The following is a 6,900-nucleotide window of genomic DNA, read 5'->3' as shown; positions in this document are numbered from 1 at the left end:
ACAAACTTAATTGCGCTTCGCGATTTGACACTTGCGTTTCAGATCGTTAAAATAGGGCCCCATGTGTTACCTCCCATTTCATATTATTTCAACTACATCATGTCTCGGGAGAATGCAAAAGCACCGAAATATATTTTTTCTTCCCATCTCATTTTTTCCAATTACTTATATTGTTAGTGGTGACACAAAATGTGTATTTTATTCTTAAAATTGGTCTGTTTTGGTTTGCTGTTTATTCCTATATAAAAAAAATAATAAAACATCACAGAAACCATGATGTGTAACTCTTTAGACAAGTTTCATAAAACTGCAAACTTAGAAACTTAGAAAATGAATAGAAAATAATAAAAACTTACATAAAAGGCAGTTTTCTTTAAGGTTAAGCCCCTTCTCTCACTGCCCAAAAAAACAAAGGATACCTGTTTAATCACAATATAAAAAGATAAACCATTTTCAAGGATCAAAAAGCATTTAATGGACCACATATATCGTCTACAGCCTGCTGCTCTTGCCATTCAATGAGTCAAATACAGCCCCAGTCTCAGTCTCATAACTATAAATCAAAGCTGGGCTATTGTGTGCCAAAGGCGCAATATTTTTCTCAGCTTCATATTCTGTCAGCTGTGGCAGATCCTCGGGAGACATGCAGCTCTGAACATTGTTCCGGGTTTCCCTGCAGCACAATGTGACTCTTGTGATGATGTTATCCACTGGTTTGAGTGAGTGCATCCAGAGAGGTAGGTGGTCCCAGGTTTGCAGCCACCAAGGCAGGAGGTGAGGCTTTTGTGTTTGCAGTCTATTCACAACAACAATGCAGAGGAGGACAGCAACACATGCTACACAAATACCCACCAGAACCTGCCATCCAGCCATGGAGAGGGCAAAGACAATGGATGGCAGGAAGAGGAAGCAAAGAATCAGGTAAAGCATAGCAAACAATCTGTATTTTGATGTCCACTCACCCAAAAACCATGCCATGCAGACGGGGAGATGGCTTAAAGGAACTGGGTACCAAAGTAATATGCCCAGAACATTGAAGATGAAATGACACAGGGCAACCTGAGAGAGATGACGTGCAGAGCAACATGAGGGACAGAACATGGTTTAATTTACTTCACAAACTGTGTAATGGCTCTGTGCTGTGAGTCTTATGACTTGTTTTCAGTCTCTTACCAAGATCAATATTGACCTATATTTTTTATACCAATATACAAATTTATTAACTTGGAAAAATCTATGTCATATACATTTTGTTTGTTTAATTTGTATGTTTATTCCAAGAAAAATTCAAAAACATGAAAAAGAATTGAACATTCAATTGGAAGTCCATTATTCATTTACTTATCAGACTTCTGTTTTATTATTTTCGCGTCAGCACCAAATGGAAGGATGCACTAAAATTATAAGTAATTTATAATGTTTCCAAAAGATTTCTGTTTCACATAAATGCGGTTCTTTTGAACTTCCTATTCAAAGAGTCATGTGAATGGTCTCAACTAAAAATTAAGCAGCACAACTCTTTTAAACACTGATTATAATAAGAAATGTTTATTGAACACCAGATCAACATATTAGAACTAATATCATTTATATTTGCAGTCACATTTTTAAATACATTTTTGTTTATTTAATTTTGATGTTTGTTTAATTTGTATTTTAAAACAAATCTCAAAATTTTGTTTTAGCAATTTAACATTAAATTGGAAAGCTATAATTCATTATGAATAATATTTTGATGGAGACTAAAACTAATAAACATGGTCAATTAATTTGAATTTAAATATATATGATAAACATCACAAATGCATAAATTATAATAATCATTAAATCATTATTTAATGTAAAATAACATTAAAAGATGTTTGTGAGGGATTTTTCAGTATTTCTGTGTGTTAAAATGAGCAGAAAGAGAAATTGTTCCTTTCCTCAAACCGAAATCCTCAAACAATTGTTGTTTTAAAATAATTAAAATAATTCATATTAAAATGCTATTGTTTAAATCATTTAAGTTCATTATCATTAGTTGGCAAAAAAAAAAAGCAAGGTCCATATTTTTATGTGAGAATCAATCCGCTCCATACAACATACTGCTGGAAGCATCAGTATTCTAAGATCAATCCACCATTCCTAGAGTCCTCTGGCTTAGCCACTGTTTAATTAAGTGAGAAAGTTCATGTCTCAAATGGGATCACTTGAAAGGCCGCAGCTAGCTTGTCTCCTGGGCAGTGGTGTATAAAGTACCTGAAAGTCATACTCAAGTAAAGGTACAGCTATCTCACCAGAAAATGACTTTGGTAGAAATTGAAGTCACTGTTTATAATATTACTTGAGTAAAAGTCTTTAAGTATGTGATATTTATAGTACCTAAGTACGTTTTTTTAAGTATTGAAAGTAAAAGAACAAGAAAATGCAAAACGGAAAATAAGCATATATATATATATATTTAGTACAGACCAAAAGTTTGGACACACCTTCTCATTCAAAGAGTTTTCTTTATTTTCATCACTATGAAAATTGTAGTCACACTGAAGGCATCAAGGGCTATTTGACCAAGAAGGAGAGCGATGGGGTGCTGCGCCAGATGACCTGGCCTCCACAGTCACCGGACCTGAACCCAATCGAGATGGTTTAGGGGTGAGCTGGACCGCAGACTGAAGGCAAAAGGGCCAACAAGTGCTAAGCATCTCTCAGGGAACTCCTTCAAGACTGTTGGAAGACCATTTCAGGTGACTACCTCTTGAAGCTCATCAAGAGAATGCCAAGAGTGTGCAAAGCAGTAATCAAAGCAAAAGGTGGCTACTTTGAAGAACCTAGAATATGACATATTTTCAGTTGTTTCACACTTTTTTGTTATGTATATAATTCCATATATAATTCCACGTGTTAATTCATAGTTTTGAAGCCTTCAGTGTGAATCTGCAATTATAATATATATATTCCTACTGTGAAATTACCACATCAAATGTGACGTTCTAACATGGATGCAGCTGAAGCCGCCGGGTTTGCTTCAGGGAATTGTTTTTTTTTTAAGAAGCTTCCCAATGGAAACCTCTACAAGCATATGCAGTCTGTGTGCATTACGTGTGTGGTGCTGAAGCAGCACGGACTCATACTCATTGTGCTTTCACACAGGACGTGTTTGCAGTCCGCTACTCGGTACGTAAACCGATACGCACCGTTCCTGGAACGCACTGATTGTGATGGATACAATGGAGGACAGGAGGCAAATGCAAGTAAGAATGTTTATTGAGGGATAGTAAATGATGAGGAGATGTCGGAGGGTGACGCAGGAACCTCGACGGCAGCACAGAGAGGTGAGTTGGTGTTTGAGTGCGCTGGTGGAGGTGATGGTGGTGATAGTTCCAAGGTGAGGCTGTAATTCAAGGTAGACTGAAACAGGAAACAAGGCACGAAGCAGTAGAGCTGGAGGACGAACTAACATGAACCACGAAGGACCTCAAACAATGATCCTCCTCCTAAGGACGTCTCCTGGCGTCCCCAGACTCCCTTACCTGTCGATTGTAATCATCGATAAGAGAGTTATCTAGGATGTCACTAGCAGGCACCCAACTTCTCTCCTCCGGACCATAACCTTCCCAGTCCACCAAGTACTGAAATCCACGTCCCCTCCGTCTAGAATAAGTGGGTTCCCCATCTATGAGTTGTGGCGGGGGGGGGGTCCGGGGTAGGCGGATTAATAGGAGAATGAAATACGGGCTTTATTTTAGATACATGAAAGGTGGGATGAATTCTCCTGTACGCAGGAGGAAGTTTGAGGCGGACTGCCACCGGGCTAATGATCTTGGTGACCAACTCATTAGAGACGGAACGGAGAGGAATGTTCTTAGTAGAAAGCCACACTTTTTGACCCACGATGTATACGGCAGGCCTAGACTGGTGGCGATCGGCTTTAGCCTTGACCACTTGGAGTAGAGTCTCGCGGGCCAAGTCCCCGAGTGCTGTGTCACCTTTGGACGTGCGGTGACACCTCTGGATCCTCTGTGATCTACAATGGCCAACAATGGTCAACACTGTCTCCTTGGCTGAGGGTAATTTGGGCAAGGGAATAAAGTGGGTGGCCTTCGAGAACCAATCTACCATGGTCAAAACTACCGTGTTGCCCTGGGAGGGCGGTTATAAAATCAGCGTGATGGGGGACCAGGGTCTCGAAGGGATCGATTGGAAGTCTTACCAGTGGCACAAACCGAGCAAGTGGCCATTTAGTACGGATGAAAGAATTTAGAATTTAGTACGGTTAACTCTTGGATGACAAGCCACATTAGAACAATGCCCCCACTGGATAATGTTGGACCGTAATCCCTCCGGCACAAATAACCGATTCGGTGGGCACCTGGGCGGAGGCGTTACCCCTTCTAAGGCTGTCTTGATCTTCGATTCGATCTCCCATGTGAGTGTGAAGACCACTAATGTCTCAGAAAAAATGCACTCAGGAGTGAACAGGCGTTCAAGGATATACGTGACAAGGAATCGAGTTTAATATTTTTGGAACCTGGGTGGTACGAGAGAGTAAAGTCAAAACGTCCGAAAAAGCAGTGCCCACCGAGCCTGCCTGGAGTTCAACCTTTTGGCAGTACTAATATATTCTAAATTCTTGTGGTCTGTCCATACAATAAAAGGAACCCCAGATCCTTCTAACCAGGGGTGCCATTCCTCCAATGCCATCTTGACTGCCAACAATTCTCGGTTACCAATATCATAATTTCGTTCGGCAGGGGATAATCAATAAGAGAAAAGCGAACGTGGGTGCACCTTGTCGTCTGAGGGAGAACGTTGAGATAACACCGCCCCTACCCCCACCTCCGACCCATCGACCTCCACCACAAACTGACGTGATGGGTCAGGGGTGATCAAGATAGGGGCTGAAACAAAGCAGCTCTTCAGTTTGGCAAGCACAGCCTCGGCTGTGCCAGACCACCTGAACGTAGTTTTGGGGGAGGTCAAGGCGGTCAGAGGTGCGGCTAGTTGGCTGAAGTTGCGAATAAAACGCCGGTAGAAGTTGGCGAACCCCAGAACCTCTGTAGGGCCTTACGGGAATCTGGCCTTAACTTTCTCGGGATCCATGCGTATTCCCTCAGTCGACACGATATACCCAAGAAACGGAACCGACTGTGCATGAAATTCGCATTTATCCCCCTTGACAAAAGCCCATTCTCTAGGAATCTCTGAACCCCTCGTCGAACATACTGCACATGTTCCTGGAGAGAAGAGGAAAAAATCTATATGTCGTCCAAGTAGACATATATGAATTGATCAATCATATCTCGCTGCACGTCGTTGATGAATGCCTGGAAGACCGCTGGGGAGTTGGAGAGCCCGAAGGGCATGACCAAGTATTCAAAGTGCCCCCTGGGGGTTTTAAAAGCGCTCTTCCATTCATCCCCCTCCCTGATGTGGACCAAATGATAAGCATTACGTAAGTCCAATTACGTGAAAATGCTCCCTGCAACCTCTCGAAGGCTGAAGACATTAACGGCAAAGGATAAGTATTCTTTACCGTGATGTTGTTCAGTCCCCGGTTATCAATGCAAGGTCGCAGCGATCCATCTTTCTTTCCCACAAAAAAGAACCCCACCCCCGCTGGAGAAGAGGAAGGTCGGATGAACTTCGAAGCTAGAGAATCAGAAATATATTTCTCCATAGCCTCCCTTTCTGGAACAGAAAGTGAATATAATTTGCCTTTAGGTGGAGACTTACCTGACAGTAATTCTTTGGCACAGTCATAGGGATAGGGCACAAGACTTACTGAACACTTCCTTCAGGTGGAGGTACTCAGCGGGCACGTTAGACAAATCCACTGCCTCCTCCTGAAACACAGACATAGAAACAGACGGACAGGCAGACACTAGACAAGACTCATGACATTTATTATTCCAAGCCAGAATGAAATTGGATGACCAGTCTATTTTGGGGTTGTGAAGGAGGAGCCAGGGGTGACCGAGGACTATAGGTGCCAGGGGAGAGTCAAGGATGTGGAAGGAGATTTCAGAGTGGTTGCCTGATGTGATGAGGGTGATGTCTTCAGTGACGTGAGATATGACCTGTAGTTCCTGTCCATTGAGGGCGTGAACCGTGATGTGGTGCATGAGGGGTCTGAGGGGAATGTGTAGTCTGCGTGCAAGTGTACTGTCCATGAAATTACCTTCCGCCCCTGAGTCCAGTAGTGCTTGACAGTCGTGAATCTGTGCTGACCATCTTAGTCTTACCAGGAGGAGAGTGGATGATGTGGAGGTCTTCTCGGCGGAGATCCCACCCGATAGGAGCCTCATACGTACTACCGGGCTTGGCCTTTTACCGGACAGATGTAGGCATGATGCCCTGTTCCCCCGCAGTAGAGGCACAGGCCCAGGGACCTCCGCCTCTCCTTCTCCTCCCGGGAAAGCCGAGCTCAGATGATCAGCGGTAACACCCAAATGAACAATCAACATGACGTAACATGAGACGAGCAGGAGATGGTGCATTCATGAACCGTGACACTGATGGACCGCAACTGCGTGAACGCTAGAATCCATTAACATGGGTGCGTAAAAAATTATAAAACACATACACACTGCAGACAGAGTATGTGTGTAACAGGCGTATGGTTGTTTGCACCTTGTGCAATGTGGAATTAGTTTACAGCTTTCTCAAGCACTTTGTGATGCATTTTGGAAACAGGAGATGAGCCCCTATGCACCACCTAGCTTGAGAAACCCATTCTAAAATACTTACTTTTAGTCATTTTTTTATTAGGGTAGCACACATATTCTGAATGCCTTTGGCAGAATTAAAATGAGCTATTTTAATCTAGATTAATCTAGATTAATTCCAAGATTACAGTGAGATTTATCTAGATTTAAAAAAATGATCTATGCCCACCTCTAATCTCAGAGGGGACATGGA

General features: G+C 42.5%; 1 pseudogene; it reads right to left on the bottom strand.

The window, feature by feature from the left end:
* Positions 1-492: 492 nt before the first annotated feature.
* LOC113038092 (sodium-dependent phosphate transport protein 2A-like) overlaps positions 493-6,900 on the bottom strand; it is a 22,438-nt pseudogene continuing 16,030 nt past the window's right edge.

This window comes from Carassius auratus, chromosome 21 (assembly GCF_003368295.1).
Source record: "Carassius auratus strain Wakin chromosome 21, ASM336829v1, whole genome shotgun sequence".
Lineage (NCBI taxonomy): Eukaryota > Metazoa > Chordata > Actinopteri > Cypriniformes > Cyprinidae > Carassius > Carassius auratus.
This window is presented reverse-complemented; position numbering and strand designations above follow the sequence as displayed.